At 44.3% G+C, this 22,998-nt stretch overlaps 2 long non-coding RNA genes across 2 annotated transcripts in view; one reads left to right on the top strand and one right to left on the bottom strand.

The window, feature by feature from the left end:
- Positions 1-1,659: 1,659 nt before the first annotated feature.
- Positions 1,660-4,412, bottom strand: LOC129381985 (uncharacterized). The gene is made up of 2 exons (XR_008610067.2): positions 4,011-4,412; positions 1,660-2,733 (listed from the first exon to the last, which is right to left on the bottom strand). It is a non-coding gene; the product is annotated as an uncharacterized lncRNA (long non-coding RNA).
- Positions 4,413-18,854: 14,442 nt separating this feature from the next.
- The window catches only part of LOC129381956 (uncharacterized), a 103,824-nt gene continuing 99,680 nt past the window's right edge, over positions 18,855-22,998 (top strand). The window contains exon 1 of the long non-coding RNA XR_008610031.1: positions 18,855-18,990. This is a non-coding gene — a long non-coding RNA (uncharacterized lncRNA). The remainder of the gene's footprint in view (positions 18,991-22,998) is intronic.

The raw sequence follows: 22,998 nt of genomic DNA, 5'->3' as shown, positions 1-22,998 counted from the left end.
TTTTTTCCCTATCCGCTCAGCCATTCTAAACAAGAAAAGTTTATACACAATTAGTTTATATACAGACCACAACTAAACCACAGGTATCGTTGGTAAGCAAAGTATATTTATTCGGTGACATTTTCTGCAGCCCTGCTATTGAGCTTTCCTTCCTTCCTTTTCAGCTGTGCAGGTTCACTAAGAAGTGATGATACAGTTTGACAATTTTAATCATTGAAAGACTTAGCGAAACCTTTTTCGGGTTGTTTTTTCTTGGTTTCAGACTCTGCACATTGCATTTTAAGGCATGTTTTCTGTGTTTGTTGCTTTTTCTTTATGGGTAGGGCATGTCAACATTTTTTACACCATTTCAAGTATGTGGTGCCATAGACTGTTCTTAGATGAAGTCTTGCCCTTTCATTCTGTACAATATGATATCGGTTTTTTGTGTCCAAGGCCGTTTTACAGCGTGATTGTAGCATTTTGCCAAGTTTTGCCTCTGTCACCCAAGCTTGAAAGATTGCTACCCACTGGTGGTGGCATGACACATGTCGCGTTTCTTCTTCAATGAAAGGAAGTCTATCACTTATCCTGTGCACTGTTTGTCTTTTGTGTCTTTGAATTGCAATTTGTTGCCTATATTTGCCCTTTTGTTGCATTTCAGATTAGGAATGGTTATCATAATTGACATTTAACCATATTGCACACAATGTGGATATGTAATTGCATATATGGCCACCATAAATATAATAGAAGTTAATAATTCAAGAATAGTGCCTTTGCATGGTGGTGCAGTCATGAATTGTGGCTATAAGGTACCAGCGCTGCAGATAGCACTGCTTGTGCAGAATGTAGTTCAACTCTACTACTTTCAAACATCATTGTTTTTATCTGCATTTGTATAGCTCCAGTTTCTGTGAACAACACACATCTGGTGGAAGAGTGGCTTGCACCTGCAGTTGGGTCCAATGAATAGCCAAATTTCTGCCTGTTTTCATGTTATTAGCATATTAGTAAAGGCAGTCGTTTTTATAGTAGCCTGTTTGCCCAGTGTAGAAGCCGCTGCAGGGTGTCAGGATCTCATACACATCTTCAGCTTTGCAGGGGACACAGCATCTGGCACATAGTTTGTCACAGGCCATGTATTCGGGGCAAGTTGAGTTCACTCACTAGCAAAGGGAGAACCAAGCTTGTCGGATATGAAGTAAACCGCCTGTATACTCGGTGGCCTTCATTTCGTGTGACATATGTGGTTATAGCGACCCTTGTTTTAAGCACTTCTTGTCTAGCAGCGGTCGTTTGCTTTTTGAAACACTCAGGATAGCTTTCAGCAAGCTGGACAGGAATAACGCTGAAAAACCAGCAGATGTTAATTGTCGCACTTATCATGCGAAGCTTCATACAGTATGATGAGGGCGTAAATAAATGAGGGTGTTCCTCAAGGCCTTGTAGCACATGTTGCGAGTTTGGAGCAACATGATGTATAGCACTTTTTTGATCGCATGCTATAGGTTTAGCAAGTGTGGCCATGGTTGAAGTGCAGTGCAAGGTCAAGAAAACAGATATCTATGAGCAGCACCCTGGTAAGGAGACTCTGGGAAAACTAGTGGGAAGCCTGTTGAACATCTGGTTGACCCACTTGCTGGCTCCACCAGCCAAAGTATAATAAAGAGAAGGAAGTCATCAACACATCAGAAGGTTTTTACATATAAACACTGTGCTAAGGTCATAACATGCCAACAAGTCTTAGTGCGCAGGCTATGCACGACCAACTACATATGCCTTCTGTTCGGACATTGCTCATTGTAACTAACAAGGATGGAGTGGACAAAAAAAGAACAGCAGCTCCATTAATTTAGTTTCACTGGTATCGACTGTGTTTTGTAAGCGTACATTGCCATACTCCCCAATGCCTTCTTGGGTGACATCAGCAAAGACCAGCTTGAGGCAAGGGGTAATAGACGTCTTTACAAGCTAAAAATGCATGAATGCATGGAGAGCACATTGTGTCCAAAAAGTAGGCACTTCACAGGGGCACTGGAGAAGGAACAGGTTATTAACAGTGGGCAAAGACAAGCTACTAAACACCCAACACTGTTGCCATGTAATGACCTCTGAAACAATCCCTCTTAAAGAGGAAATCATCTTTGTGTATCCATAAAGAGGGCAGATGGGCAAAGCCCCTTCAGTAATGCTGCCAGCTTCAAAAGCCTATTTTGCACATCCTGAATGCTTCCTTCTTAAGACTTTGCTGGGTGCAAGCATTCTACTGTCCAAAAGCTGTCATTGAGAGCACTGTTGGTTTGGTGGCAATAAAGTTCAGAAGCAATTGCAACAAACCTCCCTTCCTAGTTGGCCTGGATGCTCACGGTGCTTATGAAGCAGCACCATGAGGCAAGCAAGGTGAATGGATGCCTCCAAGCCCTTGTTCGTTTATCACACTGTTCTGTTATTAACAACCATGAGACTTGAAACCAACAAGCTCAAGCTCAGCACTCGCATGGTTACTGCGGAGGATTCATAAAAAGCACAAAAACAGAAAACTCAAGGGAAAGGATAAAGCACCATTTAACACTTAGTATTGCTACAGCCCACCCCCTTCTTTTATTTTGTCCGGTCGTGCTACATCTTTTTACTATATATAGGCATGAACTTAGGTGATGTTCCCAATCAGTGTCCAATATTTATATACACTATGTGCTGGTTCAATGATGTTCAAAACACTGCAATGGAAGCTTCAAGTAGAAAAGGTGCCTGGAAGAAAGAAAAAAAGCTGTGCTGCAACCATCTTGGCAACACCTTGTCCCCTTAATAAAAGTTGTGCTTTCATATCAACTTGAGCCCTCCAGTTTAGAGTAAAGTACCAGTGCACATATGAACAATGAATCAATTCTCAAAGAGCATGTGCAGTCCAGGGGCAAGAATCCGCATTGTGCTCCTGCATTGAAGGTGAATAACACGTACTATAATGGCGAATGTGCTTTAGTAAGCTTCATTGCAATATTAATTTGTAATGTACAAAGAATTGTCAATGAAGCTTACCACGAGCACAGATGCACTTGCAAATTATGTCACAATTGAAAGTAATGAGCACAGTGTAAACCTATGTGCCCTTTCCATTCTTAGTATGCTTTACTGCACGATCCTTATTTACACCCCTGTATTGCGGTGTAGCAAGCTACAAAAGAAACGTTGCATAATTAGGCTTTTTACGATTATCTTTCTCGCAATACACTATTATTTCGCGGTGAAGCCTAAGCAATGTACTGCAGTGAAGCATACTAAAAGTGAAAAGGGGCCACTGTCACTGGACATAATAAGACTTCTTCAATTATACACTTGCGCAGCCACCGCCTCTCAGGTCACCTAAGTGGACATAGTATGCTGGCTGATAGCGGCCCCCTCCCACTTTTAGTATGCTTCACCGCGTAACTAAAATGTACTGCGGCGAAGAAGCCGTACATTTGTATTGAGTGAATAAACAAGTGGTTTTTACAACAGCAAGAAGTAAACGCGCACCATGCATCAGTCTACCACACGGAAGAGCGTCGCAATATACGGTAGCTAATTCACACAGGCCGTGTAGCCCACTTATCAGTTGTAAAGGGTATTATGGGTAATTCAAAATTTCAGACACACATATGTGTTTATGTTTACGTTCGCACTCCTTGCGTAATAAGACTCCCAGAACTTCCACAATAGAAAGTAATTTACAACACACAAACGCAAAGACCACTATATGTCTCGTTTTCAACTCGGCCGTCATGCAAATGACATATAGCGCGGAAAAACGTGAACATGCTGTGTGTTAGCGTCGTAAACTTCATACTAGGCAAGGAGCTAGCGCACCACAATCCCGCGACAGCCGTTAATGAGACCAAGACGGGAGCACATGTATGTGAACGCGCAAACCCTAAGCCACTCTGCTCCTCCGCCACCCCCGCTGCACGGCTGCATCAATCGTTTCAAGCACAGCACACCAAACACACATTCAGCGCTGAACAATGGGCGGTCGACGCAGTTGCATTTACATGACTTGCAGCGAGCAGCACATCCCTCGATGTCCGTTAAGCAAAGTCGGACACGGCGACGCCACATCGCGGTTCGCAGAACTTCGCTGCCGAGGCGCTAGACCACTTCGATATTTCAATTGTCACCACCGCCGGGTTCTCAAGAAAGCACGGGTCACACAACGCAGATTCTGTAGTGCCAGACCTCATCGAGGCCAAAGCCGCATTGCCGCACCGCCACTACTCACGGCTTTCCGCCAAGTAACACAGAACCTACAACCAACACACACAACCAATACACAAGCAACGCACGCACGATTACATGAGCAATGTTGAACAACGCGCGGCCCAGAGAACGATCACGCCGAGGACGAACACGCCACGGCGTCGCTCGGCGCCAGCATCGCGCCTTCTCAAAAATCCCTAAATGATGCTGTCCCTAGGCACCTAGGATCAGGTCACGTGAGGGATTTTTGTACGACAAATAGACGCACGCGAACTCGCTGCCGTGGCGGAAGGGGGGGACCGCAAGGAGCGCGGAGGAGACGAGGAGGTCGCGCGGCGGCGGCAAAGTTCAAATAGTGGCGGTACTTTCAAATTATCAAGGGACTTTACAACCGACGATATAAGCGTTGTCAGCTTGGCAGGAACCTGCAGTTTGGTGGTGGTGCACCTGGATTACGAGGCTCATCTGTCTGGTCTTGCAAGTGGGACATGTTCTTTCTGCATCTGATTTCTTGTTCCGTATCAGGGCGTCCGCCGCTGCCGAGTTGAGCAGCCTCGTGTGATTACTATTTTTGCGGTGTTTTCGGCGACATACTTGACTCAGCGGCTCTGAGCGCAATCGAACATTTGCGTAGTCACCTTAAATAAGAACTCATGGAAGCTTTGAACAAACTCAATGAACTTAAGAAAGGTGTTCGAGATCTTACGCGCATAAAAAACGAACTCGCAGAAGTGCTTCGCGAGAAGAAAGAGCTGCGGGCTCATAATTGAAAGGTATCGCATAGGTTGGAAGAACAGGAATAGTATCAACGTTCAAACACAGCAGTCAAAGGCTTACCGCACGAAGCTGACACATTAACTATTGTAAAGAAAATTGACCAGCTTATTTATGAAGAGATGTCGCACTCAGATATAGATACATGTCAAAGTGCCTACGGCTACACAGAACAAATCAACATTATTGTGCGCTTTGCACGACACAACAAAAGAAACGCTTTCTTGTCCAAAACAAACAAAACAAGATTTGAAATGCGAATGCTAGGCGTCGTCGTTTCTCGCCTTGTTTATGTCAATGAGCATCTAACTAGGCAAAACAAACAATTGTTGGGAGCAGCTATTAAGGAAAAAAGAGAGGCAAACTGGAAATTTTTATGGACAGCAGGCGATGAAGTCTTTGCCCGAAGACTTTTACGCATCTGCAATCTGGAGGACATTGCAAAAATTGCAAGAAGAAAGCGCTGTGTTACCCATACGTCTGCTGTACAGTTCTCGTTAGCATACAGTTATCATCATACTCTACAACAACAAATTAGTTTGCGTTATTCTAATGAAACATTTTAAAGCGTAAACCTTAAAAAGCGACGGTCCCTCATTCACCTTACGCTGGAAGTGTCCGTAACAAGGAATATTCCTTACATAATTTATTACATAATATAAAGGGTCAATTCCATGTAATATTGCTTATTGACGAATGATTAACTATAAATGACAACCTGCCACATATCCGCGGTTACGATTACATTGGTCGTATTTCGACTGCTGGTCGTGGTGGTGGTGGAACGATGTGTTTACTATAAGAACTACCGTGAAGTGTTACCAGAGTTTCCTTTAATTGATGATGATGTTGAATGCCTAACTCGTTTTATAAAGAATGCTACACTTGGTGTGGTCGACAGGCTATCTTCTGCAAATAGACAGAGGTTATTTGTTAATAGATAGTTAAATTTCCTGTGTGACTCTAAGGCTATATTTGTAATAATGGGAGATATGAATATTAATATGCTAGCGAGCGATACACATTCAAGAGAACCTCGTAGGATATTCGAGTCTTATGCATCTGCAAACCTTATATTGAACATTTGCTACACTTCACAGAAGAGTTCTCTTTTTGGACCTTGAGAAACCTTTTGAATCGAGTGATCATAACGTACGGCGGTCAAAACTCAGTTTATTTATTTATTTATTTATTTATTTATTTATTTATTGTACCCTCAACGCTTTACAGCATTGTAGAGGAGAGGGGCACCAAAGAATACACAAATTTGATAAGAAGTAATTTACCTAAAACATGATAAAAAACATCGAAAAATAAATCAGTGAGAGATATGGCACATTGACAGAAGATACATGAAATGACATGGTTGTTTTGACATCCAAAGAATTGCACTTGACCTAATCAATAATTACCTAACAGACAGGCTACAGTATGTAGCCTTCAATAACGATGCGTCGCAAAAATTCAAAATAATGAGAGGGGCACCTAACGGTCGATATTTGGACAATTATTGCTTAATTTGTACATAAACAGCCTAACTGAATTACTAATTGCCAGTTTAGTTATGTATGCTGATAATGCTAACGTCTTTTTTTGTGGCCAATACACTTTCGCATATCCAGCAGTTAGCTGATGAGTATTTATAGGTATTAGGAATTAAATGTAAAAAAACTAAATATGCTATTTTCGGACCAAGAAATAAACCTTTTAACGAAGATATAACAATACTATTTCTTGACGCTAAAGTAGAAAAAGTAGAGGCACAGGGATTTTTACTTGTCTGGCTTCAGAAAGACTTACCTTGGAATGCACATGTTGAAAAGTTCACGGCAGAGCTAAGTAAAGCTGTTGGCTGCCTATCTTATTGAGTTGCTGCCATTGTGGATAAAAAAGGCGCTATGTTATACCCTGTTTAATTCCAGGTTATCACACTGCTGCCTAGTATGAAGTACCACAAGCAAGCAGATTTTATCTAATATAACTATTTCAGAAACTGGTTCTACGGAATTTTGAAAACTATCATGGACTACAGCAGGGTTTACGTAATCATCAACTGTTTCTTAAGCATGAAATACTAAACGTAGCCTAGGTATATACTTACACACTAATAGAGAATATTGAAAATAAATTTTGCAGAATTGCGGTAATTAAACCTTCACCGACGTATTGCCTGAGGAGAAAAACCATAAGGTCCCCACAAAATTCGAACTAATTATGGTAGATAGCATACAAACTATCAAATTCCCATTTTGTTAAATGAAGTAGGGCAGGAAATTGACTTTAATGAACACACCAATAAAAACACGGTAAACGATTAGTGTTAGAATATCGTACTGTGCCAAATTAAGGTTTCGTCTGTGTTTTCATCAGTAGTCCATTTCTACTCATTTTTAGTGCGTTTGAGTACTTTTAGTCCATGCGTGAACGCATTATATGTAAGAAAAAGACTGTGTTTGAAATAATTGTCTGAGTTACCTCGTGCGACAATTATTGTTCTGAGCTATATTATGCGTCCATAAGTGCCTGTGCCCGGTTCAAGTGAATATTGCTTTATATTCGTAAATTTCCACTGAAATAACTACTCTCTTTGTTTACATAGAGAAGTTTGTAGAAAGCTACAATTTGTGTCTATATATCAAAGGAAATGCATCACATGTCATTTCTCGTATGTGCGCTTCCCGCTTGGAATGCTGACTGCCGCAAGAGCCCTTGCCAGGCTATATAGTCTTTTGGTTTGGCTTCACTTTCTCTTTTATTTTGAACAAAATAATCTTCATATTAGGAATAAGTAGTGGACCTGGACAGGTCGTGCAATGCGTACAGCAGATAAGCGGTGTTCCATTATATTTACAGAATTGGTACTGACGGCAGAAATTAGCTGGCAGATGACGGCAGAAAATTAGTTGGAGCACTGAAATGGGTAAATTGGTACACACAACTTAGAAACAGCTAGAGAGAGCCAAGCGTAACTGGAGATCGCTGGGACAAGCTTTTGTCCTGCAGAGGAGATTAATATACCGATATGGTAATGATGATGTTAAAGTGTCTAGAAGCGCGAGCTGTTTCAGGGAATCCTGATGTAAACTGTCGCTATCTTGCTCTCATAAGGAAATTGTTGCTATCACACGGGCAAAAAAAAAAAAAGAAGAAAGCGCTAAGGTAGACTATTATTCGCACGCTCTATTCCAGCAGCTGTGGCATAAAACAAGCTTTCACGAACACTTGCTTCAGAAAACTAGATTTGACGGTCGCAACTCTATTTCAGGAAAGTCGGAACGTTGCGGGTGATAAATTGCGCAGACCCCCGTTCACTGCTTTTCTGATTCAAAGTATGAACGCCGTGCATTTGTTTAAGCTCTGCCATACGAGGGCCTAATAAGGAAAGTTGTACTGTTTCAAACTCTGGAAGAACAGTCGTGTCATTTGTCACATAACGTAGGGCATGGCCCAAGGCTGCGCACATGAATGAGTCATTTTTCACACGAGCTGTCGCATGGCCGTAGGCTCAACAACAGCGTGCACATGCACCTTTCCAAGCACTAGTGCTCAGCGAAGGACTCAAGAAACATTACCATTGTGTCTCGAAGCAGTGATCTGCCAGCCAAAAGATCCCGCGCTGAAGGCCTCACGAATTACGCAAGTATTTTATTGAAGAAGTTGGCGAGTCAGGCTCGATGGTTAAAGTTCACGTTGAACTTGTAGTGTACTAGAAAACATACATAACTTTACAGAAAAGCGGACAGGATAGCGCTTCAGAGCTTAGAAACTTTACGGAAACGCACACAGGACTGCGCTTCTCAATTTTACTGTAAAGCAGGTACAACACCGCATCTCAGAAGCCCTGTTTTTCCTACTTTTCTGTATAATTTTGTCTGTCTTCTGATGCAATTCATGGCCTTTTCAACATTTTATGAGGTATTTATTTTCGATTCTAGTCAAGAAGCCACCGTATAAAGAGTAACTTGCTGGAAGATATACAAACGACGCGCAAAGGAAAGGATAGACATTACAAGCCTATGTACACGACATGAGCAGCAATTCCTAGCGTCAGTTAAGACGTGTAGGCAAAGTCCACGTTGGGATGGATGGATGGGTGTTATGAGCCTCCCCTTTGGAACGGGGCGGTGGGTTGCGCCGCCAAGCTCTTGCTATTATACTGCCTAATGTCCTACTTAGGTTAAACAAACGAAGTGTGCTTCTGTACGCCTCCGTTTTTTGTCGTTTCCCTACTTTTATTTCACCAATCCTCCACTAGCCTCTTACTAATCCCCATTGCGGACAGGTTTAATTTTGCACTGCTCGAGCTGAACTCAAGGGCTTCAAGGAGGCCAGTGCTGCCTAAATCGACCGCTCGGTAGACGTTTTCACATTGTAATAAAACATGCTCCATAGCCTCCCCAGCTTTACCGGAGCAAGCACATGCTTTTTCTTCCTTCTTATATCTCGCTTTATAGGTGCGTGTTCAAAGGCATCCCCATCTCGCTTCGGAAAGTAATAAGCTTCCCTTTGAGATATCATAAATTGTTTCTTTCCTGATTTCCATTCTTCCTCTTATGTAGTTACTCATGGCAGGCTTATTTTATGTTGCCGCCACCCATGAGATTATTTCGGCCTCTCTGACTTTCCGCTTGACGTTATTTGTTCCTGTGTTGTGGGTGTTGCGAGAGTATGGTATCGTGGGACGGAGGGGACAAAGAGCCCTCTCGTGGTCTTAGCTGGGAGTGTGGCCGAGGACGAGTGTTGCTCGAAAAAGTGCCACAACGAGCGGAAAGGACACATCCGCCTCTTTCATACGTTAGATGCATACCAATGCATTACATCGGGCAGCGTTCGGATGTCAGCTGTGGAAGAACAAAGATGTATTTTTGAGCAACGGTGCTGGCGTGCGGACGGTGCCGCAGGCTGATCAAGTCTGGAAATGAGACACACTGGCTTCCCGCGCTGAGGACTTCGCCTTACCCTGTGGACATCTGTGAGCCCAGTGTGGCGCGACATGACAAGCAGGATTGAGGTGTGTCACGCGGCTGTTAGCGCGTGCAGAGGGAAGAACCCAATGAGGGGAACGGCGCGGACGACAATGAAGACGATGTCATCGGACGCGCTGTGTCGGTGGAAGAAAACTATTAGAATACTCATTTACCAAACTTGGCCTCTCGCTAACCTCGCCAACCATTCTTTCTTTTGGGGCGACTTCACTGGGATCCAGCCGCAGGGATGCTTTTCTGGCAGTTTACAATTTTATTAGAGACACAAAAAGAGTACCTTGCTGAATTTCTAAAATTATCCATAATTTAACTTATTTCATTTCTTTACGTTTACTTATTTTATCGGAATTCCTAACCATATTTAATTACACTTCTAAATTTCAGTACTATCGTCCCACGCTCCACTATACAAATCTAGTTTCTCTCTACTTCTAACCATACGGAAAACCGCCTGCTTCTTGGCCAATCCCCCCATAGTGGGTACGCGCCACTGTCTGGGACACAATACAAGACAAGGCAGGAGCGCTGTGCTGTGAGTGTCGCTGTGCATTGGTGCCGTTGCAGGTTCATGCTGCTCACGGTTTGAGGTGTGGGGATAGTTGACCAAGGTGACGTCTTGTGGCGCCTAGCAAAATTTTCGTTTCAGGAGAGCATGGTCAGTCTAGCTGCTGCTCATTTGTTGCCTATTTGCTGGAGTTTCCGTCAGACAGTCTAGGGAAAACCACTGCTGTCGTCGTCGGCGATGTCAAGTTCCCACAACTCGAGCAAGAAGTGTCAGACAGCAGCGGTTCCATAGTGTGTAAGCGAGATAGTGATTCCGTAGCGATGAATCGCGGACTGCTGCATGTTATACTCGACTCCTGAGTCTTGTAGAAGTTGGAACTCTGAAGGGAGGCCGCCGGGCAGCTTGCGAATTGCGTACAGACAGCACAAGTGTTTGTCGCTGACGCTGTTGTGACACACATTCCTGATCAATCGACATTTTATTTGCGAGTAAATCAATCATTTGGTCTGATGGGCTTAGCTACACTAGTTACTCGACTGTAGTTCGAACGAACTTACAAGAGACTAACCCTATGGAGCTTTTTACAAGACTAAGTTCATGTAAAAATATAGACAGTCTAGATCCACGCACGTGGAATACATACTAACCGATCACACTAGGTACTGTCAAAAATGAGAATGGTCCGTAAAAGCGGAATTAAAAGATCAACAATTTTTACATCACGCAATTTACTAGTAACCACTTAAACATTGTACAAAAGGAAAATACTAGTATATTCTACTAAACCACGTTAAATGCTGTTAAATATTACCAATATAGTAATAGCAAAGCTCTAATATTGTAACTTAGGAAAACACGAACAACATTGCCGATTACTCAAGTCATTTGTATCTGCCTACCGATTTACCGTAAGCAGAAAGGCATACGCTAAAGATCAGTGCCTTTAAATTCTGCGAGAGTATAGTATCGTCGAATTGTCCGAATTTCGTGCGCCAGATTGCCAGAGATTCCGACTTCTGAAAAATGGTTTAAACATGTGTTGATGAAAAATGCATACTTGTAATAAATCGGAAGGGCTAGCATGTTGAACACGAATAATACTCAACTCTCCGAAAGGGTATGTTGTGGTGGATAGTGAATCTATATTTTGAATAAGGAAGATGTTATTTTTTTTTCTGCAGAACGAGAACCCTAGTTATGTTACCTTTGGTTGTATCTCGTACTAAAGCGAAAGAACTTAAATGTGAAATAATTGAAGCGTAAGAGATTTGCAGCTTAGCTCTTCCGTTACCGTTCCTGCGGTGAGCGTCGGCGGAGTAAACTAGCGAACGAGGGAAGCGAAATATGAAACAGTGAACGCGGAGCGGGCGATAAAACATCCGAGCTTCAAACGGTGGAGACCAATGACAGCGGCCCCTTCAGTAACGTACGCGCAGGAAACTGGTGTCATGCGAATCCGCTCTGCCGCTCTATGCGTGCTTATATCTCGGGGCGTATAGCGCAAATCTATTCCAATTTTTATTTCATTCTCCTGACGTCAAATTTACGTAACCGCCGACGCAAGCATCGGGCGGTCACCTGCAGGTTGTCTGCACAGACCAATCAAATGCTCTCCTCGTTCTTAAGAGGACACTTTTGTTTGCTTGAAAAACGTATAACATTGCCTACACTGAGCGGCTTGTCTTATCTAATTGGCCGACAAGAGGCGAGGAGCACACTCAAGTGGAGAGGGGGTCGATGGGGCCGAGCCACTGCACTAAATATCGATAACTGGCTGAAAGAGGTGGTGCCGGCGTCTGCGATTGGTCCGCTTCCTCTTACTTATCTTGCGGTGGCTGGTCGAAAATCGCGGTGGCACGCAACGGATGCTTACGAATGACGCTAAAACGGATCCTCAGCAAACGAGAGTTGACAGAACGAGGGCGTAAACGTGTCGAAAGCGCTTGAAACCTTACACGGCCGCGCAAGAAGTTTTATTACACGCAAATAAACCCATGCTGCCCGGCAGGTGCGAGTAGCCTGTCCCTAAGCGATCGGCGGCACCCATCTTTTATTCCTTCCGGAACGGGGCAGCTTGCAGCTATTCAGAAAAAAATTCAGTTTTTTTCGGCATATTAATGCATCTTTAAAACGTACACATCACTTTTACGCGGTGAGTTCTCGCCGTTTTGTGACGTCGCCTGACAGGCAATTGAAGTGGGTGCAGCCCTAAAGCTTTTAACGAATAGCCGAGGTCTAACGGCGAAAAGGCGTCGAATCTGAAAAAAAATATTTTTCTTTGGTTCGCTCCAATCATGCATAATCAGTGTGCACGCGTCATATCAGATGGGGAGCTATTGCGGTTTTAGTGACGTCGCGTGAAAGACAGGCGAAGTGGGGGTGTTTCAGAAAAGTTTTTGACCAATCCTGGAGGCCTGATTGCAGAACTGGAATAGAAAAGTTTGGAATAGTTTTACGTTATAGCGCCCCTGGTCTCAGCCAGTTTCGTACTATTGTCTGCTCGCGTATGCTTTAGCTGGCGCTTTTTGGCTTTGCTTGGTTTGTTCTCATTCGCGCTTATTTCGATTCTCGTGTTTTGCGATTGTTTTGAATTGTGATTGGATGCGGGACGCGAACTGTGTAGTACTTTCTCTAGCCACGAGGCACTTGCGATCATACAGAAACCTTCCATCAGTGGTTTATAAAAGACGACGCGCTTGACCCGCAGATAAGTTTTTCGACGATTGCCGACTCCGCTACTTGTCTCTCTCCAATTCTTTGCCTCACTATATCGCGAAATGAAACCAGGCATAGAACTGCGCTCAAATTTTGCAATATGGAGTATCGTAATCGTCAGGGAACCTCCTTGTATCGCTCATTACGCTCCCGCGATGCGCTTTCAGCTATTCCTTGAACTCGTACCACAAGATATGGACACACGTGACAAGCCCATCTTTTTTTTTCATATATAGCTATTGCGATAGCAGTTGTATGGTCACTCCAGCCACATTTCATCTGTCGGTGTGGACGTCGGCGTCGCCATGCGGTTCCCTATAAAGTCCAAGGGGCATAAAGCCATCAATGCGCGCCGTATGCTGTATGTGAAAGCCTGCGAGGGTGAACCAGTGATCGCGGGTCAATTGCGCGAAAGTCTTAACGCGACGTCTCAGGCCGGATAAAAAAAGAATAAAGTATGACGACATGCATTGGACAGTAGAAATCCACGTGAAACAAGATTAGAGAGGGCTACAGAGCTTCAATATAGCATTTCCTGAGTAGCACGAAAATTTTAGTCCGTGGAGTTGTCTTTTATTCTTGCTTCATCGCAGACGCCCCTGGGTTAGCAATGCTATTATTGACGTGCCCACTTGGAACGCAGATATTACATTTTCAAATTCTAACTGAAAGATGGCTCGCGTACTGAGGCATACGGTAGTTCAGACCTGAATAGTAATAGTGGAGACGAATGCTTACATTAGTGATTTTCTTACAATGCTTACATTAAAATAACTGATTGGCTGTGGTTAGGTACGAGGTATCTAAGCCACGCCATTGCGCTTAGTTTTCCCTGACCTCTCACTCCGGTAATTATAGCCAAGTGACAAAAAATGTCGAAAGCCTTCGCATGGAGGTCATGGGTGATTGTTACTTCAAGCGATTAATGATCAGCATGATAAGGGCCGCCAAGTCAAATGGGTGCGTATTGCATGGTCGAAACTGCGACATCCATGTTTCTGTTCTGAGAAGCGGTTGCGTTTATTGATTTAAACTTCAGAAATACCTCATGGTGTAAAAAATGGCCAAATATTTATAGTTTTTATAGCTGACGGAATTCACATTTAGGAACTAGATGAGGAATGTCCCAATTTGTTCGAACAAGCTCTGTGGCAATAAAATGAAGACTTATAGCTGTTCATGTGTTCGTATTGTAGGTCTCGTTATCTTTCGTAGCGTAAGGAATTTCCATGATGTACATATCTCAAGTTAACAATGATAAATACAATTATTGCCATTTTTATACAGCGTACAAAAATGAATGGCCTCGAACAGAAAGTTAAATCTAGCTCGCTTCACGAGGTTTCGATTCCCTCTAAGTTAGCTTGCAGGTGGGCAATAGATCACGATATTCTTTCTCCGGTGATAACCTGAAAGGCTGTAGCATGAAAACTGAAAAGAGTACTGTATATGTATTGTTAAAACAGATGAAGAGACTTGGTGCCTTGTACAGCACGCGCCGCAGAAAAAAAAAGTGATTACTATGATTTGATTACTATGGTGCGAGTTTGAAAATGAAAACGAAGAACCTGTTAGTTTGGAAGAAATGTCCAGTATCAACAAGAAAACCAGGCAGGTTCATTATAAACATTATTGACAAGATTTTAGGGGTGTACGAAGAGTGGCCTTTTGTGACCGACTCGAATGCGAAATAAGTAGTGCCAGACGCAAATGGAAGAAAGCATGCAATAGTTTTCGAATAGTTTGCGGGTAATGTACAGCCTTCTCACCACTCACATTACCAGTTTTCTTTACGAGGTGTTTAGAACAATAAAATCTTTCTGTGATTACACTACACCTAATAAAGTATTCTTTTTTAGCAGCACAAAACGACCATTAGGAACAACTCATCACTTGCGTCACAAACTGGGGGCTATTCAGAGAATACGCAGAGAGAGAGAGGCAGAGGAAAGGGGAAAGGCAGGGAGGTTAGCCAGAGGGGAAGATGCGGTTTGCTACCCTACGCTGGGGAAAGAGGGGAGGGGGAGGTGAAGTGATACAAAGTAGAGATAAAGAAAGAAAGGAGCATAGACACACAATCACACTCGGTCACTGTCACCGCATACTGTCACCGCACAGCACAGTAACACTTGCAGCACTATAAACATCTGTTCAGGCAACAGCCGTTTGTCCAATTCTGTTGCCCTTAAAAACTGCAACAGTGCCCTCGTCGCGCTTTGCTGCGATGGCCCTGTGATGACGGCGTTTTAAAATAAGTTCCTCTGTTAGAGGTCTTCGGTTGCGAGCGATCGTCTCTGTAAATTATAGCGAGGACAGTCACGAAGAAGCTGCTGAAGAGTCTCCTCGTTACCACAATCATCACACAAGGCGTGGTCGGCCCATCCGATTCGGAAAGCAAAAGACTTAGTGAACGCAACCTCAATCCATATTCGACAAAGCAGGGTAGCTTCGCGACGGCAGAGACGTAGAGAAGAGTCTAGGTTGTGCAGCCGGTTGTTGTGAAAACTTCCTGCGTTCCACAAGGAGAACGTGATATCACGGCTGAGCATTCAAAGTTTTCTAGCGGCATCTGTGTTTGATAATGACATCGGCTACTCTTCGTCGCCTTGAAGAGCAGACCGAGCAGCGTTATCGGCGTGTTCGTTCCCTATGACGCCGCAGTGACTTGGAAGCCACTGAAACGTTACCTGGTGTCCTTTCGCAGTCAAGGTATGGATTAATTCTCTAATCTCGAATACCATTTGCTCGTGTGGTCCACGCTGCAGGTCTGACAGCAAGGACTGCAGTGCTTCCTTCGAGTCACTGAATATTGACCATCGCAATCATCCATTATGATAAAAACTACAGGGGCCTTGATTATGTCTCATCGCGAAAGCATTACTTGTCGCTGAGTGTGTGGCTGAGTTTAGTGTTGCGTCTGGTTATTAAAACGCGAGCAATTTAAGGTCGGACGATGAAGAGTCCCATAACACCGACAGTCCCACCACTTCTATTACGCGCCTTCTAGTGAATCGCCCGCCAGGTAGAGCCCAACTACGTGGACAGCCTCGAAGATATTCATCAATGTCGCCTGTTGCAACAGTGGTGCAATGTAACGGTGGCGCACTGCTTAGCGTATTGGGGTACGGAGTCGTACTAGTGGCCGTGGGGCAGAGGATCGAATCCTCACCGTTGCCTATGTGTTTTGCAGTTAGATGAAGAATGACGTACTTTGTGTGCCGTTTTCGGCCATGGCTTTCTTATGACGTTGGGGGGGGGGGGGGGGGGGGGGGCAAAATGAGCCAATTTATGCTCTTGTTTCAAAACGTTTATTGATGTAATCATCTGAGACAGGCAAAATCGATGGATACCTTCGCGTCTAAATAAAAATACTCCTTGGCTCCAGCGATGGCAGGATAAAAAAGATAAAAGGAACACTTGGTCTAGCTCAAATAGACATGGCAGATGGTGTCAACATTATATCAACCATGACGCAGGGAAGTCTAGTCAGATGTTATCCATTGAGAAGACACGTCCTACATTTCAATATATTACTAAACACCCATTGCAGACTGCTATGGTATTACAGTTTATAGCGCGTGGTCATGCTTACACTGAAAAGGCTAGCTGCCTGAGCAACACAGCGTGCTATAGTACGTGATGTCCACTGTACAAGAGATTAAGTGTATCACCTTTCTGCTTTAATTTAAAATTTTATCCTGTGCAGTCGACGACATGAAGAATTCGAAAGTTATTAATTCTGGTTTTGCACTAATGGTGATTTGAATCGATGACAGAATTATGCAGTGAATATTCGATTGAAGGATCAATTGGACTAGGCCAATACTAATTCATTTTACAACAGTTTCCAAAAGTCGCACAACCCTTGAAATTGGCTAAACGCAACATTGTCACATGCTAAGCTGTAACAAGGTGAGTTTTGAAGAACGCCATGTCATCCGCTGGTTTATTCGCTAAAATTCTTACATCATTAAGAATTAACGCGCCCAACAGTACTGAACACATTTATAGCATGTTCTCACCAACGTAATTTTCTCATGTTAGCTGAGCGCTCATCATCAGGCGCATAAAGGACAATTCTGAGCAAACGACTACTTCTTAATGCGAAGCATTCTCTGTCTCATGCACGGCACTTTGCGGTAGGTAGGTTCCTGTGTTGCGTCGCTTTACTAAAAAGAGAATATGAGTTATGAATGCGGAAGCAATAATGACGAACTTAACTGCGCTGAGCGGTCCTTCCAGTTTTGCGCAGCGAGTATTGTACCCTACGGTACCTGCTGCCCGAGCCAGCAAGCAGCCGCAGCCTGCGGTGCAAACGCCCCATGCCACCGAAGCTGCGAAGCCGTCTCCCCTCAGGCAAACCCTGGCGCGCTAATGCCGCAGCACGTGTTCCTTCCGGACACTCTGCCGCCCTGCTCTGTCGAGGTGCTGTCGTGCCGACCGCGAGAACCAGGGTTGGCGTAGCGGCGATGCCTTCTTCCCTCAGGCAAAAGCTGCGGCGCTATTGCGGCAGCAGGTGTTCATTTTCGGTCGTTGTCCTCTATCGAGGCACAGCTCATGACGCGGCGTCGCAGCCAATGGCAATGTGGGTTTAGGTGCCGTTTCGCGTTTACACAGGACAGACGCCAGCTTGTTTGATCAATGGACCATTTGATGTTTTCGCATGCATAAGTGTATACCGACGGCGAAATCAAACCTATGCTGTCGAGCACAGCAGCCCAGCGCTCTAACCAATAGTTCAGGGTTTCACGCATACTGCTCTCGTTCCAAAGCTGGCCAGGCCGAATGCGGCCCGTGCCGCTTTCTCGTCTTCTTTAATTGTAACAGCTCGCGCTCTGCGGCACCGTGTTAGACAGCGGCACCTACGGGGCCGGCTCACCTTTCTCATGTCTAGATATTGTGCGACGTACATTGGGCTGATTTCATGATAACGCTGGGTAACGAGGCATTACCAATTTTTTGCCAGACTTTACATATAATCCCCATTTTACATACGCCACATAGAATAGCCCGATATACGTAGGATGCATAACACGCAGGCTATGATGACATCACAATCTATGATTCTGTCGTTTACAATCCTGTACTATCTATCTAGAAACGAAGTAATGCCATGTAGGATCTCGTCGAAAGGCCGGCGTAGAAATCATGCCGTTACCGCCATAGGATATTTTTCATCCTGGCCGTCGTCATGCTGCTTTCGTGACAGACAGATACGCTCGGGACCCACACACACGCAACTGCTCAATTTACCCAAACACGTTGGTCCATCTGGTATCGCCTTGCGCTAACAAGCGATGTTACATAGCTAGCAACTCCAAAATGCCTCGCATACCGTCGATTGCCACAGTTCGTGGGATCTGCACAATGTTTTATTTGTAAACACCATTTGCATCATTCTCATATAACTAATAATTGCATAAAATGAATACATTAGCATTTCTCATTCAGGTCCTAACAAATTGCGTAAGCGAGCGACTGCAAGATAATTCTAGGAGCTGCAGGTGATCACAATCATTTCTTTATAAATTATGCCATTTCGCAATGAACCCTTTTTCATGCTTTAATATTTGTCTTGCACCAGACAAAGTTTCAGGTGGCTTCAACTGCAGTTTAGTGACGCACAATTTTTTTTTTGTCTCTTCGTCGCGCAGGAGCATCATTTTCGGAGGAGATTTCTGGGAATGACGTTGCCTCACTCTACCCAAATGAACCGGAACTTGTGGCTTGGACTGTTGTTATCAGCACCGACACTATTCTTGCAACTTGCTTTTGGCTGCTACACACCACTCCCTCGTCAGTACTCGTAATTTTTTTTCTCTTCTATGTCCTATATTCAAAACTCGTGTGTTCATGTGTTCTTTGAAAGATGAAATGGGGATGGTTGGGACAAACTGGTTGCATATGTCGCCGGAACGCATAAACACAACCCTAAGATGCGCAATATCTGCCAACTTGTTGATTACTTATTCACGTGCCATGTGAACACCTTGTCCATTGAATAACCGACTACTTGTTGAGGTCCGGTGTGTATCCTATCTGTCTTTCAGCGCTTGAGGCTAAATGGCGTATTTCACTTTTTTTGAAATATACTGTTGTTTAAGCGAGCCACGCAATCAAAAAAATTTGAATAAAGGAAACATTGCTCAGTCACTAAGCCGAAATCAGTGTAATAGAAACGCCCGAGTTTTGTCTATATACAACAGTAAATACACGAATTTTCCCCAAGTGTGCGGTAACCAACGGGGCGTGTCTTCGGTTGACCTACCTGCATTTCCCTCTTCGTATCGTTCTCGCAGAAGCATGGGCACGCATTTTACTGAGTTTCCACGACCGATTTTCTCTGCGGTCCAGCGATAAACAAAATATATGAGCGTACAGCTGTTGCGATCTTTTCTTTTCATCAACTATGCGGTCTCGCGGCATTGCAGCGCATATCTTGTGCTTGTTGGCACTGGTAAATCGTTACACAGATTTGCAGTGCATTGCCATAACTTCAGTCAGCTCTTGCAGCTAGAGCACCGGCAAAGTCGTGATGCTTTGTCGTAATGCAGCCGCCGCAACGCCGTCTGCACTCTCTCGCCGTCCCTGCGTCGTCATTACTGAGGCATATTCGAACTGTCGTCATGCCGTTATCGTAATTTAATCGTCACCATGAAATTGACGTCATTGCTATTTCGTCCGAGAGTCGCGACCATGCCTTCGCGGTTGTCCAAAGGTAGTCATGTTGTTGTAGTGATTCGCTGTCGTCATACCTTTTCCGTCGCGTTTTCGTTGTCATTGCGTGAACATTCTGCATTAGTCACCCCATTGTCGTCGTGGTCATGAACTCAGTTTAATTGCAGCTTTGTGACTCTTTGTCGTCATGTCGTCAGCGTCATGCCATTGTAATTATTTACTACCGTAATCCCTTTGTCATAACGTCGTCGTCAATCTAGCTCCGTCATTCGTTCTTCATTTCGTCATCATGTAGTCATCATTCTGATGACTGCATCGTGATGACATTGTCATTTCTTCGCCGCCTTGCCGTCTTGGTAATGTCATCGTAAAAATTTTGTTATAGTGATTTCAGCGTCGTCATCACATTGTCGTCTTTCTATGGACACCATTATTTCGTTGGCATCATCGGTAAGTGCATAATCGAGCACCACGTGTTTTCATTAAGCGAGGCGGTTCTTCAATATAATATGTCCACATGGCTAATAGGGTCTCTGACAATGTTTTTCGCAAACACCATTGTAAACTCACTAAAAAACATACTGTTGTATACCATATTGTTTTCTTTTTGCTTAATCATAAATGTACTTTTCTTTTTTTATTCCACTCCAAGGCCCCTGGGCCTTGAAGGTAGTATAATAAAGAAGAAAATAAATAAATGAATAAGAGCCCATTCTACCAGTGCGAAAGTTCAGATATAGTTTCTTTCTGTTGGCCACAGCATATACATGTATATAAACTGGATGAAAAATACAATCATTCAAGCACATCAAATCACTGAATCCCAGAACGCATGCGACTTCACACAAACACACACGCACACACACTTATATATTTTTGGTCAGGTCCATAGTTATGTGCTTTGGTCAGCAGAAATACGTATATTGATTAGGAGGTACATAACCTTAATCCCATTCAAAGTAGTACCCTAGGTAATGCACACAGTCCTCCCAACACCCCCGCCATTGTTCGAGACACTTCTGGAACTCGTCTTTTGGAATGGTGATCAGCCGAGCCGTCGCATTCCGAACTTTGTCTTCTGTTGACTGATATCGCGTTCTTTTCAGCGGCATATTAACCTTGGGAAATATTTAGATGTCACAGGGAGCCATGTCGGGGGAGTTGGGAGCGTGAATGAATGTTGTATTTGACGAAGAATGCCTGAATATTATGAGCAGGTGGGTAGCCAAGTTCTCGCTGCCCACAGTTGAGGTAGTTTGCGCCGCACACCATCACGTCGGCGATGGAAGACCTCCTGGTAGTATTGCTTTCTGAAGTCTTGGCCTTGCGGGCGTACTCATAATGCACCAGTCCAGGGGAGTCGAAGAAAACTGTGAGCATGATCTTGTCGTTGCTGAGGACTTGCCGTGCTTTTTCGGCCTCGGAGATGTCAGATGTTCACATTGTAAAAATGCACCTGGGTTTCAGCGTCGTAACCATAAACCCTCTACCATCCCCTGTGATCACAGTGTTCAGAAACTTGGGGTTACTGTTGGAATTATCCAACAGGTCCTGCAGAATTTACAGACAGAGTTGCTTTTTCTCCATTGTTAGCCCTTTTGGTCGCGATTTCCCGAGCACTAGCTTCATACCCGAATGCTCGGTCAAAATTAAATGTACTGATCGAATGCTTATGCCTATCTCGTGCGCAAGTTCTCGGACTCTGATGTGACGGTCCTCCATGACCAAAGTCCGCTCTTGCTCAATGACGTTCTCATTTTCGCTTTTTGAGGGCCTGCCGAAACGGGGTTCGCTGTCCGCAGATGTGTGGTCATCTTTGACACGGTAGGACCACCCCTTTATTTGTGCGGTGCTCACGGCATCGTCCCAGAAAGCCTGTTGAACCTCGCGAATGGTTTCCACTTGCGTATATTCAAGCCTTCGGCAAAATTTGATGCCATATTGCTCATCGTTGTTCCGTTATGTTTAGAACTTGCTTGAATACGACAAGCACTCAGTGCACGTTCTCACTCATAGGCCATGAACCAGTAACTGACAATTTATGCGGGCGGAAAAACATTCTCGCATGCGCATGAATTTTCCCTTTATATCTCCTCCAAATAATCCTGGAACACTTCACTGTAAAGAATGTTGAATAGGGTTTAAAAACATCTCGTATGTATAACAATATATTATTACGATAGCATCGACTGTCAAGAGAAAGACCATCAGTGTCCGGGAAACGCGAGACCGAGTGTCTGTCTTGCACCCTGACTCCAGTGCAACTACTGTTTTTCGTCTGTCTGCTTCGAAACCTTGCATTTTGGTGGAGTTTTGCTATCCCAGTCCTCCACAAGGTACTCCACAGCGGTCGGTACACCAGATTGCCACCATGCCTCCTGGTGAAGACAGCGCATCAGCAACGGCGGCGGCTCATGAGACTGCTCCATCATCACTGGTGCTCACTATCGCGAACTTGGTGTGCTCAGTGGCCTGGACTGAGACGATGTCGACGAATGAATCAATCTCTATGAAGGCGTCAGTGCTAATAACAGGTGCGACCAAAGTATTGTGCTCTCCAATATCATCTATTGTCTAAGGGACACTCGACGTGTGGGGCTCCGAAGGCATGAAGGAGAAGTGTTAACCACGTGGAACATCTTCAAAGGAAACCTCGCAAGGTAGACGGCGACATCTTTGGGGCACAAGCTCGTCGGAAGAAAGGCGCTTGTGCCTCGTGCTGCAGATATTAATAGGGTTGTACGCTTCATACATCCAACATATCTGGACTCTTTCCCGGAAAGCGCACGACCAGATTTCTGAAACAGAGAAAGTGGCTAAAAAATAAATCGACTTGCGGACGACGTTTTCAACTTGCTAGCTTCCGGTTACTTTTTGACTATCGACGCCACGATGAAAGATTACCGTCGCCATGAACAAGCTAAGAGCCGCCGTATCACGCAATACATCACCCGGCAGCCTAACACTGCTGCTAGGTCGACTAGTGATCACCGGCTCAGTCAGCCAAATACCTGTGACAGCTTAACCCGCATTGTTCCCGACGCACTCGAGGCACTCTATTCGCTACATTGCACATCGACTTCTCCCGATGAGGCTGCAACCATATTTGTGATGGCTGAGGCCACG

The sequence above is a fragment of the Dermacentor andersoni genome, chromosome 10 (genome assembly GCF_023375885.2).
Source record: "Dermacentor andersoni chromosome 10, qqDerAnde1_hic_scaffold, whole genome shotgun sequence".
NCBI lineage: Eukaryota > Metazoa > Arthropoda > Arachnida > Ixodida > Ixodidae > Dermacentor > Dermacentor andersoni.
The sequence above is the reverse complement of the archived record's forward strand: the minus strand, read 5'-3'. Positions and strand labels throughout refer to the sequence as shown.